Source organism: Chelonia mydas, chromosome 27 (assembly GCF_015237465.2).
Source record: "Chelonia mydas isolate rCheMyd1 chromosome 27, rCheMyd1.pri.v2, whole genome shotgun sequence".
In the NCBI taxonomy this organism is placed as follows: domain Eukaryota; kingdom Metazoa; phylum Chordata; order Testudines; family Cheloniidae; genus Chelonia; species Chelonia mydas.
The window spans coordinates 9,368,698-9,392,601 of record NC_057860.1 but is presented as its reverse complement, the minus strand read 5'-3'; the positions used below and the strand labels follow the sequence as shown (position 1 = coordinate 9,392,601).

The 23,904-nt window shown below is 49.9% G+C and overlaps 1 long non-coding RNA gene across 1 annotated transcript in view; it reads left to right on the top strand.

The window, feature by feature from the left end:
* Positions 1–23,693, top strand: part of LOC114019989 — a 35,077-nt gene extending 11,384 nt beyond the window's left edge. Inside the window, exons 3-4 of the long non-coding RNA XR_003564931.3 lie at positions 8,737–8,931; positions 23,560–23,693. This is a non-coding gene — a long non-coding RNA (uncharacterized LOC114019989). The remainder of the gene's footprint in view (positions 1–8,736; positions 8,932–23,559) is intronic.
* Positions 23,694–23,904: the final 211 nt, after the last annotated feature.

Genomic DNA, 23,904 nt, shown 5'->3' with positions numbered 1-23,904 from the left:
CGTGCAGTACACGGGAAACACCACAGCAGCATCTGGAAAGCCTATGCGATGGTTTGTTCCATACTCAGGATTCGATCACTTGCAGTGCGGGGGGGTTGACGTCCTGCAGCATGGAGCTATTTATGGCCGGGGCAGTGTTAGCAGGAGGTGGAATGGATCTCTTTCCTTTGCCACGCTACGAACATTGTGTCCGTCCCATCAGGACTTGGCCACGTTTTTCTGTTTTCATGCTCATTTCTCTTTATGTGCCTCCGGTGACCCAACGCAAGCTGTAACCTTTCGTCTCTGCTAGCATGAGCCGAGATGCGGTGGCTGATGTTCATTAACACACTTCTGCCCTTTTGTGTTACCCCAGGTTGGAGCATGCCTGTGGAATGTGTCTCCACATCTCTCTTGGTCAAGTGAGGAAGGGATCCTACTGGATTATTAATAAAAACAGCAGCGCGTGGGGGAGAACTGGCAGGCAGGGGTGTATGACTGAAGCAAAAGCTCTTCTGCATCGCTACAGAGATTTCCCATTCTATAGGCTCTGTATACAAAGGATGGTTAAGGCACTGGACTGAGCTGGGAAGCCTGGGTTCAAATCCTGAGTCTGATTTTCTTGAAGAGGGGGGAACGCCTTGGCTGAACTGGGGGAGTGCTAAGCACCTCTGTGAAGAGCCTGGCAGTAGGGTCAGGGTTTTTAGGTCATAGAATATCAGGGTTGGAAGGGACCTGAGGAGGTCATCTAGTCCAAGCCCCTGCTCAAAGCAGGACCAATCCCCAATTTTTGCCCCAGATCCCTAAATGGCCCCCTCAAGGATTGAACTCACAACCCTGGGTTTAGCAGGCCAGTGCTCAAACCTCCCCTCAATGCTCAAACCTCCCCAGTGTAGCTATCCCTCCCCTCAGGTCTTTGTTACCCACAGTTTTCGAAAGAATTCAGCTCTCATTTAGGGTGCATCTACACAGCAGTTAAACACCTGTGGCTGGCCCCGGTCTGCTGACTCAGGCTGTGGGGCTGTCAAATTGCTGTGCCAACATTTGGGCTCAGGCTGGAACCTGAGCTTTGGGACCCCATGAGGGGGAGGGCTCCAGCCTGAGCCTGAACGTCTACACAGCAATTTTTAGCCTCACAGCCCAAGCCCTGCAAGCCGGAGTCAGCTGACCCAGGCCTGCTGCAGCTGTGCCGTGGGTCTTTTATTCCAGTGTAGACATACCCTTAGGCACCTCGTTACAGGTCAGGTTTTCACAATGGGTCAGGGCCCACTGTGCATTTTATGGCCAGATTTTCAACACTGCTCAACTCCCAACATGCTAAGCGCCCATGAAATTCTGAGCCTTAGCAGCTGGGCCTCAGTTTCCCCATCTGTAAAATGGGGATCATGGTACTTCCCCTCTCTCAGACTTTGCCTGTCTAGTCTATTGAGACTGAAAGCTCTTGGGGGCATGGATTGTTTTGCTATGTCTCTGTACAGTGCCTAGCACAATCGGGCCTCAATCCAGATCAGGGCCCCAGGCACCACTGAATTAGTAATGATAGATTTACTTAAGAAAAAGCAAACTTATGGATAACGTTCCCCACCAAAGGAACCTGCACCCCAAACTCAAAACAAACTCTTGGAAGGATAAGAAAAATGTGGTTCCATTTTTTCAAGCATATTGTTTTCCCATTGGCCTTTTCACTTTCAGTCCCCAGTTTGAATTCCACAGTCAAGGCTGTTCTTGTGATGTTGCATAGAGGTTGGAGCGTGAAACCGGGAGCCGGAGGGGCTGCGAGACCTAATTTATTAATGTTTATAAAAACACTTTGAGAGGGAAAAGTGTTTCTGGCTGGACAGAAAGCAGGAAGTGCTTTAAATCAATGGAGAAATCCTGTTCTCAGATTTCTAGTCTGCCGAGTCTGCCTAAGGTTCGGAGCAGTGTGTCACCTTTGGTTGATTATTGTTTGGCGATACAGTTCCTTTCACCCATCTTTAGCATGGTGGCCCATTGAAGACAAAGCATCATCCCTCTCTACTGGTGACTTGAAATCAGCAGAGGTGCCTTGGCTGATGGTAGACAGATTCATGGAAGCTAGATGGATTCATGGAGGATAGGTTCATCAATGGCTATTAGCCAGGATGGGCAGGGATGGTGTCCCTAGCCTCTGTTTGCCAGAAGCTGAGAATGGGTGACAGGGGATGGATCACTTGATGATAACCTCTCTGTTCATTCCCTCTGGAGCACCTGGCTTTGGCCACGGTCAGAGGACAGGATACTGGGCTTGATGGACCTTTTGTCTCTCCCAGTATGGCCATTCTTATGTTCTTATGTCCCTACCTATACAAGCTTGAAGAGACATGACTGGGCATTTCACTAGCTGTTGATTTCTCTCACCCAGGTGGTTCCCCAGCAGTGGAGGGCACATGGATTGTGAGTGGGTTATTATGCTCGGCTGACGCTACAGGGCAGAGCCACAATGGACAGTGCAGGGTGACTAATTGACAACATGCTCTCAGAGGCGGTGGCAGAGAGAGAGAGGACGGGAGGAAAGATCCTCTTTCCTTTGCTTTTTAAACTGCTCAGGCTATGAGCAGCGGCTTCCCACTCGCCCTGCTGTGTCATTCCTGCAGGACCCCTGCAGCGTTGACCTTCTCACTTCCAGCAGGATGCTGGTGGGGGCCTGGAAGTGACCCCCCTCCAGCCGTTGTTTGAATGTCCAGGATGTTTCCTGCATGGATGGGCTTTTAAGCAGGACAAGACAGAGCTTGAGCTCTTCCACACTTGAGTTGTCTTGATGCCTCGGCGAGCAGCTGGTCTTCGGCACATAAAGGATCCCAGATACCACTGGGCCCGCGTCAGCTTCACACACAATGGCTGGGTTGTGCTGAAGCATGAAAGGCTGTAAAAGGGGTGGGGGCGGGGGGAGTGGGAGGGGAGAGATTTTGGGGTGGGGGATGACTCTCTAGTGTCTGTGCTGGCATCTTTATGTAGACAGCAAAATGGTTTAAATTAAAGCAGTTAAGTAAATAATAAAAGCTGAAGATTAGAGGGAATTTTTGCCCTGGTAGGATTTTGCCCCCTGCTCCCCACCTCCCAAAACAGTTTGCATGACAAAGCATTCCCCCATGCGGATTTTATTCCCTTCCCCCCGCACTGTCTCGGAAGTCTGGGCTGCAGCATGTTTGCTCCCTTGGGCCTTTGAATGGAGATTTTATTGCAGCTAATAAATGTTATGGTTGCAGCCTTGCAAAATGCCACTCGCCCATGCGCCGGGGCAAATCTCTGTTTTGATGAACGGGTGAAATATCACTAACCTTCTGATTGCCCTCTGGGGGCAGAGCAGGCGCGTAGGGGGGGGTACCAAGGTTGGCGAGTTTGCAGGCCATTACTGGGGCAGATTCGCGTGCCGGTTCAGGGAGGGAGAGGAGGCTGTTTGGTCCCAATGAGGATACAGTAGGGCTCCTGGAGCTGCCCCTAAATTGTACCCCTGTTACAATTACCCTGGCCTTGCCCCTCCTCCAGCCTGACCCTACCCTACCCTACCCTACCCTCCACTGCTAGCCCACTCTTGCAAGCTTTGGAGTTGCTATGGAGGCAGGGCAGAGCCTCTGTAGTCCTGGGAAATCAGGAGACCTGGGTTCTGTCCTCGGGTCTGCCATGTAACCATGGCCAAGTCACTTTGTCTTTGCTTCCTCTCCCACCCTTTGTCTACTGGGTCCAGTAAAGTCTTCAGGGCAGGGACTGTCTCTCACTATGTGAATATTGCCCAGGGAGATTGTGGAATCTCTATCATTGGGGATTTTTAAGAGCAGGTTCGACAAACCCCTGTCAGGGATGGTCTAGATAATATTTAGTCCTGCCTTGAGTGCAGGGGATTAGATTAGAACGGGGTTCTCAAACTTTTTCTTTCTACGCTATAAAAACTCCACAGCCCAGCCACAGTAACTGGTTTTCTGCATGTAAAAGCCAGGGTCAGTGTTAGGGGGTAGCACGCAGGGCAATTGCCTGGGGCCCCAGCCACAGGAGCCCCCACGAAGCCACATTGCTCAGGCTTCGGCTTCAGCCCTGGGTGGCGGGACTTTGGCTTTCTGCCGAGGGCCCCAGTGCGTCTAGTGCTGGCCCTAATTGGCGAACCCTCCCCCCCGAAACCTGCTCACTGAGGACTTCTGGATTAGAAGACCTCTTGAGGTCCCTTCCATGCCTACGATTCTATGTGCAGCACCTTACACAAGAGCGCCCTGATCTTGTTTGCTGCTACTCTGTTGTAAGCCACAGTCTCCCAAGCCTGGCTTCATGGGAAACTCCACGACGGAGCCTGCTTTCCTCTGCAGACCTGAGTGTCAGTGGTCTTTATTCCTTTATACAGCCCTGTGAATGCACGTGGGGCTTTATCATAGAAAATCAGGGTTGGAAGGGACCTCAGGAGGTCATCTAGGCCAATCTCCTGCTTGAAGCAGGACTAATCCCCAATTTTTGCCCCAGATCCCTAAATGGCCCCCACAAGGATTGAACTCGCGACCCTGGGTTTAGCAGGCCAGTGCTCAAACTACTGATCTATTCCCCCCCTAAATTTATGGAGGCAGCTAGAGACAGACTCTCTTTTGCTGCTTTTGTTTCTGTTTTCACTCAGATCCAGATCTGAATGCAGCCCTTGCCCCCCTCAGCTCCACCCCCCCAATCCCTATGTCAATTCTAGTTTCTCTCAGCCTTTGAAGGGGGCCCCTGGGCATAGCAAAAATCCAGAGCTCAGCACAGACTCGGTATAAAATTAATAGGGGACAGCAATTCCTTCCCCGCTGCCGTCCCACATGGCCCTTTGTGGCAGGGACACAGCCGAGGTCAAGGGTCGGGCCCTCCTCTTGAGCAGAGGGTCAGATCCTCAGCTGGGGCAAATGGGCCAGGCTCCACGGATGTCAAAGGAGTGCTCGTGCTCACCAGCTGGGGCTCTGGCTCATTGATGTGAATGAAGCTCTGCTGATTTACACCCTCTTGGGCCCAGATTCAGTCCCTGAAAGGGTCTGGGTTAGCAGGGGAGAAGGAGCTCTGGGTCAGCCCTTAGTCTGCTATCGGGCCAGGGAAGGGTAGGCACCTTTCTCTTTCTAGAGATTTTACAGAATCTCCCTACCCTCGAACGGTAACTGGGCCGGCGAGACACATTCCAGAGAGGCGGGGACAAGAGCTGCTGCTTTTTCCACCAGATTCCTCCCAGCCCTTAATATCTTTGGGAAACTCGCCCTTGGAAGCAGATTTTCCTGCAACACGCACAACTCTGAAACTCTATCTGGGGAGAAAATTCTAATTGGCCATGACAGAGAGGCCCTTCCCCGGTCCTCTGGGTGCGCATCAGCCTTCTCTTGTTTCGGAGCATGTTTGTATTTGGTCTCTTTTGAATGTGTCTTTTTTCCCAAGGTTTTCTGTTTTATTGAGTCTCCTCGGACTGTTCCCCTGGGTCCAGGCATGCTCGGGTTTATGGGCTTTTCTTGCGACCTCGAAAGCAGCAAGGGCCAGCTGGGCAGCTGCTCAGTGGTAAGAGGCTGATTTGGTAGAGCAGGAGTTGTCCACAGAAATATGGGCCATGGACTTTCTAGGCTTTATTAATAAGGTAAATTCTAATGGGGGCTGGTGGGGAACTCTCCATCCTCGTCCTCAAAGGAAATCTGCACAAATCCTTCATAAGATAAGCCTGGGCCCTTAAATTCATAGATTTGGCCAGACCTACCTTCAAAATGCTGCAATGGCCTCCTATCCTACCCTCCACTGCCAGCCCACTCTTGCAAGCTTTGGAGTTGCTATGGAGGCAGGGCAGAGCCTCTGTAGTCCTGGGGAATCAGGAGACCTGGGTTCTGTCCTCGGGTCTGCCATGTAACCATGGCCAAGTCACTTTGTCTTTGCTTCCTCTCCCACCCTTTGTCTACTGGGTCCAGTAAAGTCTTCAGGGCAGGGACTGACTCTCACCATGTGAATATTGCCCAGGGAGGTTGTGGAATCTCCATCATTGGGGATTTTTAAGATCAGGTTCGACAAACCCCTGTCAGGGATGGTCTAGATAATATTTAGTCCTGCCTTGAGTGCAGGGGATTAGATTAGAACAGGGGTTCTCAAACTTTTTCTTTCTACGCTATAAAAACTCCACAGCCCAGCCACAGTAACTGGTTTTCTGCATGTAAAAGCCAGGGTCAGTGTTAGGGGGTAGCACGCAGAGCAATTGCCTGGGGCCCCAGCCACAGGAGCCCCCACGAAGCCACATTGCTCAGGCTTCGGCTTCAGCCCTGGGTGGCGGGACTTTGGCTTTCTGCCGAGGGCCCCAGTGAGTCTAGTGCTGGCCCTAATTGGCGAACCCTCCCCCCGAAACCTGCTCATTGAGGACTACTGGATTAGTCCTCACAAATCCTTAGCTGCTGTAGCTATGTGGACGAGAGAAGCCCTCCCATCGACATAACCCTGTCTACACTGGAGGGTTAGGCTGGTCTAACTGCATTGCTCAGGGGAGTGGACTGTAAATTTGTAGTGTAGACCTGGCCGCTGCTAGACACCAGAAATCATGGGCTGCATAGCAAGACTGGTTTTGTCTCATTAAAACAATCTGTAACCCACTTGCTCTCCTTTGTCCTGTGACTGCTGAGGTGTTAATTGTCCACTTCGTTTACTCCTTGTGCTTGCTAATCCGTTCCACCAGCTGTGACACCCTGAGGCCTGGTCTACAGGAGGAAGTGTAACAATGTCGCTCAGAAGGTGTGAAAAATCCACACCCTTTGAGCAATGCACTTAAACAAGCCTAACCCCCTGTGTAGACAGTGCTAGGTTGACGGGAGAATTCCCTTGTTGCTTTCACCAAAAGAAGTTGCTTTGAAAAATTATATTACCTCATGCACCCGGTCTCCCTCGTATCTGGGACCAACACAGCTACACCAACACTGTACGCAACTTTGTGTGTGGTCAGTCTGAAACGGAATTAAACCTGCAAGTAGTTCTGTTATCTGGGCTTAGCATTCGACTGTTTAATGTTACCCACGCAAACTAAACCGACCTCCACTTTGTTTCATTTGAGTTGAGACCAGCCACACGCAACGCTGAATGCTGGGCTGAAGAGCAGGGCCAACCACACCACTCCGCAGGCCTAAGGCAACTTTCTACCATTAGGAGAAAGCTGGTCTGAGCAGGAGATGGAGCCTTCTCGGGGCTGGTCCAAAACTGGAGTGAACTCCCCTAGGACTTACGCACCCTCATAAACCTCTCCACCTTCCACTCCATGTGGCTGGTCCACTTCTCCAACTGGCCTTCGCCAATGGAAACACAGAGCAGCCTGGACAATCCCCTGCCTCCTGTCACAGGGCGTATCCCTCGCACTGGTACTGAAAAGGAGAAGGGAAGCTGGAGAGCTCTGTTAGGGCAGCTGGTTGTATCTTGAGGGTGGGCCAGGCCCAATTAAAGACGAGTCCTAGCTGAGGAAGGGGCTGGGTGAGAGGGAGCCCAGCTGCAGGGAGAGAAGGAAAACTACGGCCCCTTTCATGACAGTAGGCAGACTGGCAAGGTCAAAGAGGAAGCTCAGGGAACCCTGTCCTGGGGAACTCTGGCAAGAGGCCAGGAGAGAGATGGGGAAGTACTGCCCACACAATTCTCCTCCAGGGGAGAGGGTGAGAGACCGAATGACCCGTATGTGATAAATGCCAGTCACGTCCCTTAACGCACAATTGCAAGGTGCTCAGACATGACTAGGGCTCCGTGGCAACACAAATCATATCATATTAATACAAATCATAATACACTGATGAGAGCAGTATAAGAATCTAAATAGAATCAAAGCTAATGTGACCAGTTTTAAACCAATGGAGGAGCGTCTGCACAGGGATTTGCACCAGTTAGCTGAACAGGTTTATACACTGTTTGTTTTTTTTTTAAGTTAAACTGGTGCCATTTATGTGTGGCCGCAAGCCCTGGGAATCAGGCCCGCAGTAATACAGAGGTGGGAACATCAGAGGAATAGCTGGTTCCCATGCCTCAGGGAAGAGGACAGACACTGAGAGGTTTTGTAATCAGCACTGGAGATACATTTTCCAAACGCAGGGAGGCCTCTTCAGCAGTTTGGGGGAGATTAAGCAACACAAAGGTATGTTTTGATTGTATAGATTAGGTGATACCATTGGCAGCATTTCACAGGAACATAAAGAAGGATCTTAAAATTTCAGAGGATCCAGAAAACCTTGGGCTGAATGCAAAGGAGCATTGAGAGAAGGAACAAACTTTTTTTTTTTTCCAGGTCTTATATAATATTTACCTGGAGGGGGATGACTCAGCCGTTGTGCCATCTGGCCAGATTCTTTCTACACTGACAATACCATAGAGAAGAGAAGCATTCCATCCCAAGATGCAGGCCAGGGAGTTGGGTTGGGAGGGATAATGGGATTTACAAAATCCTCACGTGGATGGAAATGTGTGATAGATTTCTTTAAAGGTGTCAGTGAAAAGGCAAGCTGGGGGCTGGGGTCGGAGATGTATTTCAGTCTCCCCCTGTGACAATGGAAACTTGACTTCAGTAGGAGTTATCCCTCAGGGAACAACTGGGCCTACTGATAATCCATGTGGCTGCAACTATGGGTCCCATCACCATTGTATCTGGGCACCTCCCAGCCACAAATGAATTTACCCTCGCAGCAGGCCTGTGTGGGAGGCCATTTTACAGATGGGGAACTGAGGCAGAGCAAGGTAAAGCAATTTGCCAAAAGAGTTAGTTAGAAGGAGTGGAGTCCAATCTGACGAAACGCTTGTTCACAGCTTTAACCACCAGGAGCCAACCAGCGGACCGAATTCGGAGATGAATCCTGGTCATGTGTCACCTGAGGCACGATGCGCATCCGCCAAGAAGACCACACAACCATCCTTCATGCATAGCTAAACCCTGCAAGCTTTAATGGAGAGAGAGAGGGAAAGACATCACGTGGCCCTCTGTGGCTGGTGCACAAACAAAGGGTAAGGCACCTGCTATAATACCGGCTGAGGGAGTTTTCCTCTCGCTCAAGTGTCAGAGACTTGTGTCTTTGAAGCTACTCCCAGCGTGGCAGGGGCACACGCGCATCTGCTTTTTGCAGTGGACAGGTACAGTTCAGCGTTGCGTGGCAAATGGAGAGAGCGCCTGGGGAGCGTTCCTCGTCTTTCTTTGGAATTTGAACGGCTCAGGGGGCTGTTGAGTGGTTACAGTTCACGGGGTGGGGGGGGGCAACAGGGAGAGACTCCCCCCTCCCTCCCCGCAGCAATCTCAGTGGACCCAGCCCTTCGTGCTGGCTGAAGCCAGTGCAGCTCAAGAACGCGCGAAAAAGGCAAACCCCCCTCACATCTGTAAACCGTTGGAGCTGGAGGTGAGGAAAGGGGAGCTCGGCTCCCCCTTGGAGCACCCACTCAGTGCTCACTCGGCAGGAGAGGCACTAGCCGAGGAGGAAAACCCACCCAGAAGCTGCTGCGGCCAAGAGGCATCCGCGTCTCAAAGGGTGCACCTGGCCCTCGGCTGCTGGCCTGGCAGGGGAATGTGCTTCACGCCTGAGCGGCACGGAGGTCGCTCCCGGTGTGCTAACCCGCCCTGGCATCTCCTGGCTGCAGCTGCGGATGGGCGGGGAAAGTGATGAGCCTGTTGCAGGGGGATTTATCCCAGCGGGGCTCCTCGAACGTTAGCATAGCCTTCCCCTCCCTGCCCCCCAGGCCCTAGGACAGCAGCACATCCACCCTGCCCTCAAATATTTGGTGCCCAGCTTGGGGCTGGGGGGGAGTCATCTGTCGGCCAGAGCACTCGAATAGGAAGCTGTAGTCTCTTCTCAGCGCTGCAGCGTGACCTCAGGGGAGTTTCTTTGCCTCGGTTTCTCTTTCATAGAATCATAGAATATCAGGGTTGGAAGGGACCTCAGGAGGTCATCTAGTCCAACCCCCTGCTCAAAGCAGGACCAATCCCCAATTTTTGCCCCAGATCCCTAAATGGCCCCCTCAAGGAATGAACTCACAACCCTGGGTTTAGCAGGCCAACGCTCAAACCACTGAGCTATCCCTCCCCCCCAAAGCCCTTTATCTGTCTGGGCTGGTTAGACTGCAAGCTCTTTCCCAGCCCTTTATCTGTCTGGGCTGGTTAGACTGCAAGCTCTTTGCGGCAGGAACTGTCTCTGACTGTGGGAACACCGAGGCTGCGAGGCGATATTAATAATAAAGAGCAGGGCTGTTGCCGACTCCTGCGTCAAACTAATCCAGGGTAGAAAACAGGGGTTCTCGGCCTTTTCCATTCCAGGACCCCGCTTCATTTAGCAATGTGGGCTATGACCCCTTGACACCTCTTTGCACCGCCTCGGGAGTCATGGCCCCAAGGCAGAGAACCCCTAAGATAGAATATATATATATATATATATATATATATATATATATATATATATATATATATGTATAAAGAGAGAGATCTTTCCTTCTCCCTCCCTTGCCATTTTCTCTGAGCTTCCTAGCGCCCCAAGAAGAAGAGACATCTCACTGTCGATTCCGAGAGAGACGGCTGTATCTCTCTCTACACGTCCAAATTGGTATTCCTACCACCAGTCTCTCCTGATACATTCAACTCTTGCTTGCTCTGTGTTTGCACACTCACTTCCCCAGGGCAGGAGGAACTAGTGCTCAGAGCAGGGGACGGAGAATCAGGATTCCCAAGGGCTAGTCCCAACTCTGCCACTGAGCTCTCTTTGTGGCCTCGGGAATGTCACTTCATCTATCTGTGCCTCACTTTCTCTGTGTGGGGGAAAATAATATGTAGCGTTCTTTGCAAAGTGCTTTAAGTTCTTTGGCTCTGTAAATCACCCAGACAGAGAGTGATATGTATTGGACACCTTTCACTGAACAGAAACGCCGCAAGATCAGTGAATTTGCTGTTATGGCCGAGGGCTGTATGAGTGCAGGCTTCTTGCTTCCCCTAGGCATCAGCACTGAGGGGCTGATTCTCAGTTGCCCTGCACCTTGCATAGTCATTTGAGGCATTGCAAAGTGGGGGGTAAACTGATCCCATTCTGCTTGGGTAGCATTTTGCACTGGTGTAAATAATCCCCCTGGTTCAGGGCCAGGGAGAATCGGGCCCAGGGAGGTGATGTGGCAGCAGAATCAGCGAGATTAATGCTCGTACCTTCTCCTCCTGCCGTCTGAAACATTTACTCTCCGTCAGCCTGGCTTCCTACAATTAACTTAATCCCCGAGCAGCAGTCTGTTACAGCTCTAAAATATAACCACCTGTTTTGACCTGTAGCTCCAGGTGTTGCTCCTGCCAGCTTTACAGACTCACCCAACATGGCAATGGCTTATGGGCAGTGCCCCACACCTCCTGTACCCATTGGTCTAACTCCTAGGCTAGCTGCTCCTAGCCCAGGTCCCTTCAATCAATCATCTGAAGGAGGTGCTTGTAGAGGGGCTTCTGGGTATGTGTCTAGGTTCTTGTGTGGTGCTTATCTCTGTAGCATGTGAGCACCTTGCTTGGAGACATTAACAAACTGAGCTTTGGTGCCCCGACGAGATCACTCTTTTTTTCACATGATGCAGGGACAGGTAAGTGCTTGCCAGGATCAGAGAAGGAGACTAGAGGGGACCCATGGTCCAATGGTTTGCACGCTAGCATGGTGCTCTGGGGGCCTGGGTTTACTTCCCTGCTCTGCCACAGAACTCCTCTGTGACCTTAGGCAAGTCCCTTAGCCTCTCTGTGCCTCATTTGTGCCGGGGGATGATAGTGTGGCTCTGCCTCACCAGGCTGTGGTGAGAGGAAATACGTTAATAACTGTGAGGTGCTCAAAGGCTGTGGTGATGGGGAGAGAGGCTGAGATCAGAATCCAGATTTCCTCCTGAGACTACAGGGTATCATCCTCCCTTTGTCAGTGGCCGGGGCCCTTTTCCACCGGGACTGAGCAAACACACACAGGCACTTGGAAGTTGGTAGTTCTCAGCCTGCACTGGGGTCCAAGTCACAAAAAATAGCCCCACAACTGGTCGTTTGGTCGGGCACCTCATCAGAGAGATGATGAATGGGCTGTGGAGACGGAATTGTTCTCTAGCAATGATGGGACACTCACGCTTGCCAGGAAGAGTTTGGATCACTACTGCACCTATCACTTAGCACCCTAGGGTTGGGGATAGGGCACAGGGTGAATAACCCTTCTGTTAGCCTCCCCCCCACAAAATGCAACTCAAACTCCATCCAGGGAGCGTTTTAAAGTCATAGACACATTTAAAGATCTGGGGGGGTAAGAGAGGAGATTGGGGTAGAAAGGGATGGGAGAGGAGGTGGTAGTGGGGGGAGAGGATAGGGAGTAGGAAGGAAAGAGGGGACACTTGGGGGGGCAGGAAACATCTCTTCATTCTGTATTTGTACAGCACCTTGCACCGCAGGGTCCTGGTCCGTGACTGGAGCTCTTCGTGCTATCGCAATACTAAATGATGATGATGAGGCTGTCAGCAGAGGAGGGGGAAGGGTTTCTTCCTCCTCTTCCCCCTTACATCTCCTTCCCCCATTCTCCCCTTTGTTCCTTCCATGAATAAACGCTCCTCTGTTCTGGAGGCAGTTATTCCCTCCCTCTCTCCCTCCTTCCGACGCATTATTACTACCCCGTCTCTCCCTATAAAGTCTTCTCCGCGTGCTCTGACAACCAGGAAATATGGCACAGTGAGCTGAGACCCCAGCAGCTGCCACTGACACCTTCCCCGCCATGTGCCTAATGTTAAATATTGACTGGTGGGGCCCCCGAAGGGATGATCATTAAAATCCTTCCAAGGCCTGGATGGCTCAATGAAATCAGCCAAAGGAAAGGAAAGCTCAGGAGGTTTATGAAAATCGGAATGTGTAGCAGTCATTTAGCTAAGGTTAAGTTTTCCGTACGGAAGAATTAACCAGGGTGTTTGTGAGAAGAGGCAAGAGACCACATGCCATGCATGGGAGCCGGTGAGTCAGTGTGTCCCCCCTCACCCCCTCAGCACAGATCTTCCAAATCTGATCTGAACCTCTGAGGTTCAAATAAAGTTCAATTTTTGTGCATCATTTTTCACCTGCCAGTTGTGACTGGATAAAGAAGTGAAATAACATCATGGGAAAGGCCGTTTCCTTGCTGGATCAGAAGCAGGAAGTCTTCCGTTTCCCAGTCCATGCAGCTAACAGATACTTTTCAGCCCAACAGACTTAATTTAGACAAGGAGAGCAATGAAACAAGAAAGAACAAAAGTAAAGTCTCCAAAAGAGAGCATAGTGTTTGTTCCACATCTCTAACTGTCTGCACTGAACCAGACACAAAATGGCTGCTGATCTCTGCAGCCAGCATAGGCCCCAGAGATGGAAGGGCACAGTACAAAGAAATAGAGTTGTCTCAGTCACGTCGTTATATATACCACAGGAACTGCTGAAGTTCTGGCAATAGAGGCTGCTCTTGGGAGAATTCCAGCCCAGAAACTTTCCTGGCAGCCTCAGCACAAAGAATATTTCCTTCCGTGTCTCATAGTGGAGAAATCATTCCCCAGCTACGCCTGCAGTCAGTTTCCTGAGGAGCTTCCAACCCATAACGTGAGGCTATTCCTGAGTCAATACCAGGGAAAGGGCGAAAGGTCTCTATAATTAGATTTTTTTTGAGACTTCATGTTTAAAAAAGGATTTTTTATTCTACAAACTGCAAACAAAAGAGACACCCTTTTTGATGACTTCTATTAGATGTCTTTTCTGAAGAAGGCCCCCGGATGAAATTAACCCCTGTGCAGAGGAACAGAGTAACAGCTACCAGTTTGGCCGAATACCAGTGACTGAGCTGGGGAACCTCCAGACCTAATATAATGAACTGCTACCACTTGAGCTAAGGAAAGAAGCCTATTTAGCTGGTGCTATAACAGAAGCATATCCTCTGTAGATTGGCCACAGAGTGGGAGCCTAACACATGCTCAGTAGTGGGTTTCATCAGCAGTAGCCAATGTATTTAAGGTTTATAGGGCTTGATGCACCACAAATGTCATGCTTAAATCTTGCAGAGAGCCGGCGGATATTTCTTCTGATGAAAAATTATGGTTTCCTATAAACTAACTGTGGGAGAATATCAGTGCCAATGGCATGTTCCAAAGCTGCATTTTGAGCCAAAGCGCTGCATTTCAACCGAAGTTCAACTTCCACTGTCATTTTCAGCTGACATGGCCATTGAAAATGAAACATTTTGGTTGCAGTCGGCATTTCGTTTCCATTAAAAACCGATCAAGCTCTTTCGATCGAAAATGTTCAAATGGTTTGTTTCGACATTTTTGAATTGAAACGTTTTGGACCGTTCCGGTTTGCAAAACTTGTTTCGACTCTTTATCCCAATTCAAGACCAAAATGAACGTCGACGTTATTTTCCAGCGCCAGTCAAATTTTGGAAAGAGCTGAGGTACAAGTTTTTAAGGGCTCGGCACCCTGAACCGGCCCTGCATTTTCAAAAGACGTCAGCTCCCACTTAGACACCCAAACAAGGGCCAGATTTTCAAAAACACTCAGCACCTAAAGATGCATCCAACATTCTGAGCTCTTTAGAAAATTCGGGCCCCAGGAGTTAAGTGGTACCTAAGTGTTATGCTGCCCTTCTTACAGAGGTGAGTTTCACACTGAAAACGTTATTTTTGCACACCCAAAACTTTAATGGAATGGGAGTTCTGGGGTGCACAAGGAGTGCAACGTTACCAATTATCGTGAGTCTCATGATAATTATTGTCTTCCTTAAAGCCCCAGCTGCTGGAGTCAAGTGGATATGTGATTATTTCAGCCTTCATTCTTAAAGAAAAATTAAGTTTCTAGCCCTCGTGGCTGTGGAGAAAGCTTCAAAATGTGACCCCAGGGTACCCAAAAGTCTCAAAAAGCAGAAGGCAAATAAAAAGAGCCCCACATCTATTGTTTGTACATAGTCTCATGATTGTAAAGCGGATCTCGTGATTTTTGGTGACATGATTTTGGAATATTTGGGGTTGGCAATACTGGGATTGCAAGACTGGTCCCTTATTGTGGAAGTATTTCTTCTTTAGGAAGTATTTCTGCACACAGTGTACAGTCAACCTGTGGAACTCCTTGCCAGAGGATGTTGTGAAGGCCAAGACCATAACAGGGTTAAAAAAAGAACTAGATAAATTCATGGAGGATAGGTCCATCAATGGCTATTAGCCAAGATGGGCAGGAATGGTGTCCCTAGCCTCTGTTTGTCAGAAGCTGGGAATGGGCGACTGGGGATGGATCACTTGATGATTCCCTGTTCTGTTCATTCCCTCTGGGGCACCTGGCACTGGCCACTGTTGGCAGACAGGATACTGGGCTAGATGGACCTTTGGTCTCACCCAGTAGGGCCATTCTTATGTTCTTATTGTGATCTGAGGCAGATCTTCCTTATTGAGTTCTCACCAGACTGAGGGCTAGTGAGGAGCCCATAGGGATGTGTGTGAAAGGTGGCGGTCGGTTCCTCCCTGCTACCAGCAGGAGTCGCTGTCAACAGAACGAGGTGCATTGAAAGCCCTGTGAAAGCGGACCATGTATGACAGTGTGCGTGTGGAAAGCAGAAGCGTCTGGTGCCCGTAGGAGGTGCTGTTGTAGGGTTGCATGAGACATTTCAAGGCGGAGAGAGCAGAGTGGGTTGCTGGGAGGGATATGTCTTGTTTAAAGGAAGGGAAGATCTGGCTTTCTTGGAATGCTCACAATTTTTTCCTCGCTAATCTTCAAATATAAAAACGACTCGAGTCTCCCCGGTATTTTTTCATCCCTGCTACCCTGTTATCTGTCTGTGCAAATGCTGGCAGCTCCAGTTCATTTGTTAAAAGTCGAGGCTGGCGACCGGGCTGATGGCACGGTGATGTGTCTCTCCGAAAAGGGAGCGGTAAAGGGGAGACAGCTCCTGATTCCTGCTCCGGCTCTGAAGTGAATTCCATGTGGGGGAGAGAAGGGAGACAGCCAGCGCCATCAATTAGCCTCAGTGTTTCCTAATGGGACCCTGATTTATCTTCTGCCTACTGTCTGAACTAATTGAGTTCATTCCACTGGGTGATTCATGCCATGGAAATGGGTTCCAGAGAAAATGGGACCTCAAGCCACTTCAGCAAATCCCCAGGTTTATTAGCCAGGGAGCCTTAATGGTTTTAAAACCAGAAGACTTTCAAAAGGCACATTCGACCTGGAATCAATCAGTCACTGACAGTGGCCACAGCTCAGGTTTCAACCGAGCTGCGGGCGTGGGGGGAAGCCTTGGTGAAAGTTTTCCCAGCTGCTGCTCACTGTGGCCTTGAAGGCAACAGGAAGGGTTGAACGAGGGCGTTAGAAACGGGTGCCTTTGAGATGGGGACCCACGGATAATGAGAACGCCTGGGAGAATGGGGCGAGATTTTCTAAGAGTTTAGGGGTGGACTTCCAAAGGCTTGGCACCCACAATTCGAGCTGGATTTCGACAACACCCTTCCCTATAGCAGCTCCCGCTGGGATACCAATAGCTAGATTTTCCAAAATTGCTCAGCTCCCATGAAAAATGTTTTTTTGACCAAAACTTTTTTTTTTTTAACAGACAGTTATTGCTTGGGTCAAAATGTTTCAGGGTTTCGATCTCCTCACCCTGCTTTCCTGCCCGTTTCCCTGCCCCGCCCCCACTAACACCACCTCTTTCCCCCACCCCTTTTCCTGTAGTGTCCTGGCCGAAGGGAGTTTCGTCCGTTCCTGTTTAACTTCAATATGTGCCCGATGGGTTTGCAGAATCAGGGCCTGTGGTAAGAAACCCTGATGCTTAAAAGCAGAACTGTCTGCTTATAAAACTTAGCAGGCCCCTAGGGTCTGTTCCTGTGGAGTGCTGAGCACCCCAAACCCCCATTAGTAGCAGTGAAGTTGAAGATGCTTAGCATCTAACAGACCCTTTACCAGGATAAATTGTGTCAGATCAGACCTTTAGCATGCACCAGCAGATTATTGCATCCCTACCCTTGACTCATAAGCTTGTGGGCTGACTGCTCCTGTCCTCCAAGATATTTAGGTACCTAACTCCCATTGATTTCATTATGCCAATGGGCATTAGGCACCTACATATCTTGGAAGATCGGGGCCACGGTGTCTGTGCAGATTTGTTTGTACACACTTGTGCACATCTGCTTCAATCCCATGCTGGTTTGTGTGCATACACAGGGGGCACCAGTGTCCCATTTTGTTCACACCTGCCATATTTGTGTTTGTTTGGACACTGGGCCAAATCCAAGGAAGTGCCTATGCAGTCCTGGTGAAATCATGGGGCATTTTGCATTAGAGTATAAACATCAGGATTTCGCCCATTTGAGTCTTGCAAACCCCAGGACACTTGATCCATGGTATTTTCAGCAAATCTTGCTGGCAGCTCCATTTTGCACCGTTTTACATATCCCCTCTTACGTCCAACTTAGCCAGGAGTTAGTCATACAGACCCAAACTTGTCATGCGACTAGAACCAAACTGGCAAGTCAGGATCAAAGCAATGCATGAATTGGTCCATCTAACCCAAGATCCTGTCTGTGTCATTGGCCAGCACCAGATGATTTAGACTAGAGGAAGGTGCAAGAACCCTGTGGTAAGCAGATATGGGATGATATGTGGGAAACCCCCACATAGGTTTCATCTTAACCCCTACTAGTTAGAGATTGGCTTAAGCCCTGAAACACGATCTCCCTTCCAGAACTCTTGCAGTTAGCATTAATCATGGGATATTCTTCTATCCATACAAACATCCAGTCCCTCTTTGAATCTTACTAATTTTATCCAGACCCTTCACAAAAACTGGAGTGCTTCACAAAACTCTCATGATCAAACTTGCTGGTCTTGGGGGAACCTCTCTCTGAGCCCCCCTCTGTTTTGTTATCCCCAGACCTCAGTCGATTTCAGCTGCCGGTCCCCCAAATTTCCTTGGCCTTTGTTACGGAGGGTTGACATAGCGCCACACCCTATGTGCTTGTCTATGCATGCATCCCGTGTGCATGTATGAATATTCATTCATGAATATGTACTACATGTGCATAGGAAGACAACTTTGCCAGAAGCTGGGAGTGAGCGACTGGGGATGGATCACTTGATGATGACCTGTTCTGTTCATTCCCCTGGGGCACCTGGCGTTGGCCACTGTCGGAAGACAAGATACCAGGCTACATGGACCTTTGGTCTGACCCAGTAGGGTCATTCTTGTGTTCTTAGGTTCTTAACTATGTGTGTAAAATCCTTGGGCCAAATTTGGCCAGTGACTTAAGTGGTGCTCCCGCAAGGGATTGCTCGAGGATGGAATTGGGCTGCTTGTTTGTGAGATTATTTATTTGTGTGTGCATGCATTGTGTTTGTGGGAGGGGGCAAAAGCAGGCTCGTGAGTGCATACGGATGTGTGGAAGTGTTCATTTATGTTGTGATGGCCTGAACGAGCACAGGGCAGGGTTTGGGCAGCATAGACTCATAGACTGTAAGGTCAGAAGGGACCATCAAGATAATCTAATCTGGCCTCCTGCACATGACAGGCCACAGAACCTTGCCTCACCCACTCCTGTAATAGGCCCATTATCTCTGGCTGAGTTACTGACGTCTTCAAATCTTGATTTAAAGACTTCACGTGACAGGCAATTCACCATTTGCACTAGTTTAAACCTGCAAGTGACCCGTGCCCCGTGCTGCAGAGGAAGGGGAAAAAAACCCAGGGTCTCTGCCAATTTGACCTGGGGGAAAATTCCTTCCCTACCCCAAATATGGCGATCAGTTGAACCCTGGGCATGTGGGCAAGACCCACTAGCCAGACACCTGGGAAAGAATTCTCTGTAGTAACTCAGAGCCCTCCCCATCTAGTGCCGCACCACCGCCCGCGGGAGATATTTCCTGCTAGCAGTTGCAGATTGGTTACATACTATTGTAGGCAGTAATGGATAATGGTTTGTTTGCTTTCATCATGTCTCAGGGGTCCCAGCGGAGTCTGAAGGTTTGGCCTCCTATCCCATGTATCCTGCCCCTGCTGCTATAACCAATCTCTGAAGGAGGAGGGTGTGACGGTGCAACTCCTCACGGAGATCCTGCAGCATTCACACCATAAAGAGTTAAAGCCTTCAGCACCAACATCAAGGGAGGAGGGAGAGCCTCCCATAAAGGCATCAGAGCACTGGGCACGCTGCCCACTGAGAATCCTTAAGGAATCTCTAAACTCCCTGCACGGCTAATGAAGAATTTTTACTGAAATCTCAAAATCTCCGAACATTGCTAATTGCAAAACAAATAAACACTCTCTCTAATCAGGCCTCCTGCCAAACAACTGACCAATTTAGTTGCCTCTCTCTGAACTTTTTTTTAGTTCAGTAATGTTCTCATTAAGGGTGACGTGAATAGGATGAAGGTGACCAGGATGGGGTGCGATGGCTGTTTCAGTGTGTCCAGACCTGAATGCAGCAGCTATTTTAAGGTCAACAGAATGAGACGTAGGTTTCTGGACATGGATCTACCTGGGATGCTATAATATTTTCTAATTTATATCCCATTGTAACGCAACCTGTTCCTGTTTGCCTTTGGCCGCCATTGCACATTGAGCAAATTCTGAACTTGTCAGCATCTTCCCTAGATCCTCTCCCAAGGATGTGCATGCCTAATGTAGCACTCCACAGCATACATGGGAAACCCAAATGAGTTCTCATATTTGGCACTTACATTTTGCCCAACTTGGTTGGCCAGTCACTCACTTTGCCTGAATTCTTTCAAAGCCTCCGGTGACTCCGTCACTCTTCCTCTGTCACTCTTAACAGCTGCTTGGTGTCATCTGAAAACATAGCCCTTCAGAGGGGATAGAGGAGAACTTCCAACACTGATGCCCGAGGCAGCCCCACTCCAGAATCTCTCTCATTCCATGTAATAGTAATTAAGGTCTCATCAAGCACCATGAATGATTTTGAGGTTGAGTACCTGGTTGCAATATAGGAACGCAATGTAGGTGCATATGGGATCTGACCGTGTCCTTGAACTTGTCACTCCAGAAGTCCAACACGGAAACAGAATCCAGGAGCACTGTTCAAACGTGGTTTCTTCCTGTCTATACTGATAGTGCTGGGGATCGACCTATTCTATTCTGTTTGGGTTCTTATAATGCCTTCATCACCGTAGCCAAGCACTTTACCCGATCATCATGTTTATTGCAGCATTAATGGGACCTTATTCCCACCCCGATCGCTCACTTTTATCGCTTCTTTACTCCATGCTTCCCCCAGCACTTCAACTACCACTCACCCTGTGGTTGTTACTTTTCTGTAACAGTGTCATGTGAGGGATCTTGCTAAAAACTCTCTGGCGTCCTGAATAATTTACATTCATCCATTTCCTCATTTGTTTCCTTTATTTGTTTGAGAATTCCAGCAGGGTTAAAAGGCAGGATTCACCCGGCAGAACCATTGCTGGCTCATCCCCATCCGTTTATTTTTATCCAATTGGTCTTTATTAAACTGACCTTTATAAAGCTCTCAACCAATTTCCCAGAGCTGAAAAGCAGTTTATTGGCCTATCATTTCCTAGGTGCCCCGCCCCATTCTCTGCCATTGCTGTTCTCTTTTATATTGGTACATAAATCCCAAATTAAATACAAAGCTAATAGGGAATTACTGCAAAGCTCCAATGTTTACATGGTACGCTTATGGAAAGTTTATTAAAGAGATCTTGCAGCTTCATCTGGTGGTGGTGGAGTGGGGGAAAGATTCTCAACTGCAGAGGTGGATCAGAAGTCAAACCCCATATTTGGTCCCCGGGGTGGATTTTTAGGGTTAAACAGAAGTGCATTGGCAGACATGGAAAGGAAGTTTGCAAACCACCTTGAACCTTATGGTCCCAAGAAAACTGGATATTTCAACTCTGGTGAACTGGTGGCTTCTGGATCAGATACTAGTGAACAGATTCCGCATGGCTGAACCTGCCCCCCACCCCAATGCTGCTAGCTGGTCCCCTTGATGGTAGAGGAGCCACTAGGCGAATGGGCCTCAGAGACACTTCTCTACTCCCATGCCAGTTCAGGGGTGCGGTACAATGGAGGGGGAGTGTGGCGCGAAGAAGCACATCCCGCCGCTGCCGATCCCATATTTGTCCTTTGGGAACCCAGAGGATTCAGCCTTCAGGGCTGTCAGTCACCTTTTCCCAGCACTAAAAGCACTTTAACAAAATGAAAGGGGGAATAAGATCTCTTGTGATTCACAGCTGCCCGTGGGCATCGCTCACTTTCCACTCCACCTTCTGACCCGACTTTTAGTTGCCTAATATGGGGACAGCAGGGCACAGGGAATAGAACCCAGGAGTGGGGCATCAGCAGACCTGGGTTCTATTCCTCACTCGGTCACTGACCTCAGGCGAGTCATTGTGGCTCTGTGCCTCAGTTTCCCCATTTGTAAAATGGTGGTGTGGGGGGGTAATAATAGCTACCTTCCTTTGTTATTACTTGTATTGTGGCAGTACCCAGGAGCCCCAGGCTTCCTCATTGTGCCAGGCACTGCACAAACACACAACAAAAAGCTGGTCCCTGCTCCAAAGAGCTTGCTCTGTAACCAAAGTAAGCTAGAGAGAGTGGGACCCATAAGGTAGCTAAGGATTATTACTGGCCAGCAGCAAGCCCAGCATGTTCCACTTTAAATTGGGTGGTGGCAAGTGTGCATCCACTCCACAGCTTTTAGGGGTAGAGGTCCAACCTGCTGGTGCTCAGATGTGCTTGCTAAGCTTTGCCATTCGCTTGTTCCATAAAGGTGCTTTTCTCTTTGTTCCAGGGACCAGCGTATGCCTGATTTGCATGAGGAATGAAGGCAGCTATTAGTGTACATTTTCTCAGCAGACTGGGAAATTAGCCCCATTAGGAGTTAGTCACAATTGCTGGGAAAATACTCAGGAGGTGCGAGAAGCCCCCTAGTAGGAGGCATCAGGAGCTCATCCGCTGAGCGGGGCAGCAGCCTGCAAAGCAAGAAGGCTGGGAGTTGTCTCAGGGATCCATATCCTTCTCCAAGTGCGGTCACGCAGAGGCTCATTCACCTTCAGACTCTGGGGATTGACTGGTATCCAAAGATCAAAGTGTCCAGGTGTCCGGTTTTTGACTGGAAAGCCCGGTCGAAAAGGGACCCTGGCAGCTCCGGTCAGCACTGCTGACTGGTCCGTTAAAAGACTGGTCGACGGCGCAGGCAGGCTCCCTACCCGGCTCCGCGTGACTCCCGGGAAGCTGCTGGCATCTCCCTCTGGCTCCTAGGTGGAGGGATGAACACGGGGGTTCTGCACGGTTTCCCCGCCCCCAGCGCCAGCTCATCTGCTCCCATTGGCCAGTAACCGTGACCAGTGGGAGCTGACTGGGTGGTTCCTGCAGACACGGGCAGCGCGCAGAGCCATGTGGTCGCGCCTCAGCTTAGGAGCTGAAGGGAGATACCGGCAGCTTCCTAGGAGCTGCCTGAGGTAAGCACTACCTGGAGAACACATCCCGCATCCCCTCCTGCACCCTAACTCCCTGCCCCAGCCCGGAGCCCCCTTCTGCACCCCAAACCCTGGCCCCACCCCAGAGCCCATATCCCGAGCCAGAGCCTCCATCCCCCCTGCACTGCAACCCCTTCCCCAGCCCAGATCCTCCTCCCGCACCCTGAACCCCTCATTTCTGGCCCCACCCCAGAGCCCACAGTCCCCAGCCCAGAGCCTGTACCCACTGCCGGAACCCTCACCTCTACCCCCACAAACCCCAACCCCCTGCTCCATCCCAGACCCCTTTCCCACACCCTGAACCCCTCATTTCTGGCCCCAGCCCAGAACCCACACCCCCTCCCATATCCCTATCCCCTGCCTCAGCCTGGAGCCCCCTCCCACACCCCAAACTCCTGCCCCAGCCCGAAGCCCTCTCCTGCACCCCAAACCCCTCATCTCCGGCCCCATCCCAGAGCCTGTACCTGCAGCTGGAGCCCTCACCCCCCCACACACTCCAACCCCCTGCCCCAGCCCGGTGAAAATGAGCGAGGGTGGAGGAGAGCGAGCGACGGAGGGAGCGGGGTGGAGTGAGCAGAGGTGTGGCCTCAGAAAAGGGGCGGAGCAGGGAGCGGGGCAAGAGAGTTCAGTTTTCTGCAAATAGAAAGTTGGCAACCCTACCTACATCACAATCCATTTGAATGCAAGTACTCCTATTTTGCCTGTGTAACTCCAGATTTCAATACCGTTACTCCTGGTACACAGCTGCTACTTCACAGACTTCATATGCTTAAAATTAAGAACATGCTCCAGTACCTTCCTGAATCAAGAGACCTGTGTAAAGACTCACAGCCAAGTCCACTTTTGACCTTGCAAGGCATCATGACACAGGCATGTTGCATTCACATACATGGGTTCTCTGCCATGCCTGGGAAAAGAAACGAGCACTGGAGAGCAGGTGCTTTTGTTTGTAAATGCTTAACCTCACCATGCAACCAGCTGCCGTTTCTTTGCCTTCTCCATAGGAACCACTAATTCTTCCTGAAAATTTATTTCCCTGCATGGGAATATTAATGAATCTAAAAGGAACCCAGGAGCCCCCTTCCCCATTAGAGCTCTTGTTCTCTTGACCTTGATGAACACTTCATTCCTGAGTGTTAATCAGAGTGTCTTCTCCACTTCAGGGAGATGGATGGAAATGCATTTACCAGAACCACATGGCTGCGAGATAATGCATCTAACCAGGCTCTGAGAAGGACCCGCCACGTCTCTGAGGCTCCAACCTACAGCTCTTTTACGGGGTGGAATGAGGATCTTGTGGGTTTTCTGGAAATCTAAACCAGGAATAGTATCCTGATAATGCTGAGAAAGCTCTGGGTGGGATCAGGAGAGCGTTTTAGGCTCTGAATTAATCCTCAGGGATTTCTCATCATAAATGTAACACCAGCAAAAAAATGCAGTTTTTACCAGCATCGAGATATCTTCTTTGTGTGTTTGTACCATTCACATGAAGACTAGTCTGAAGCTAC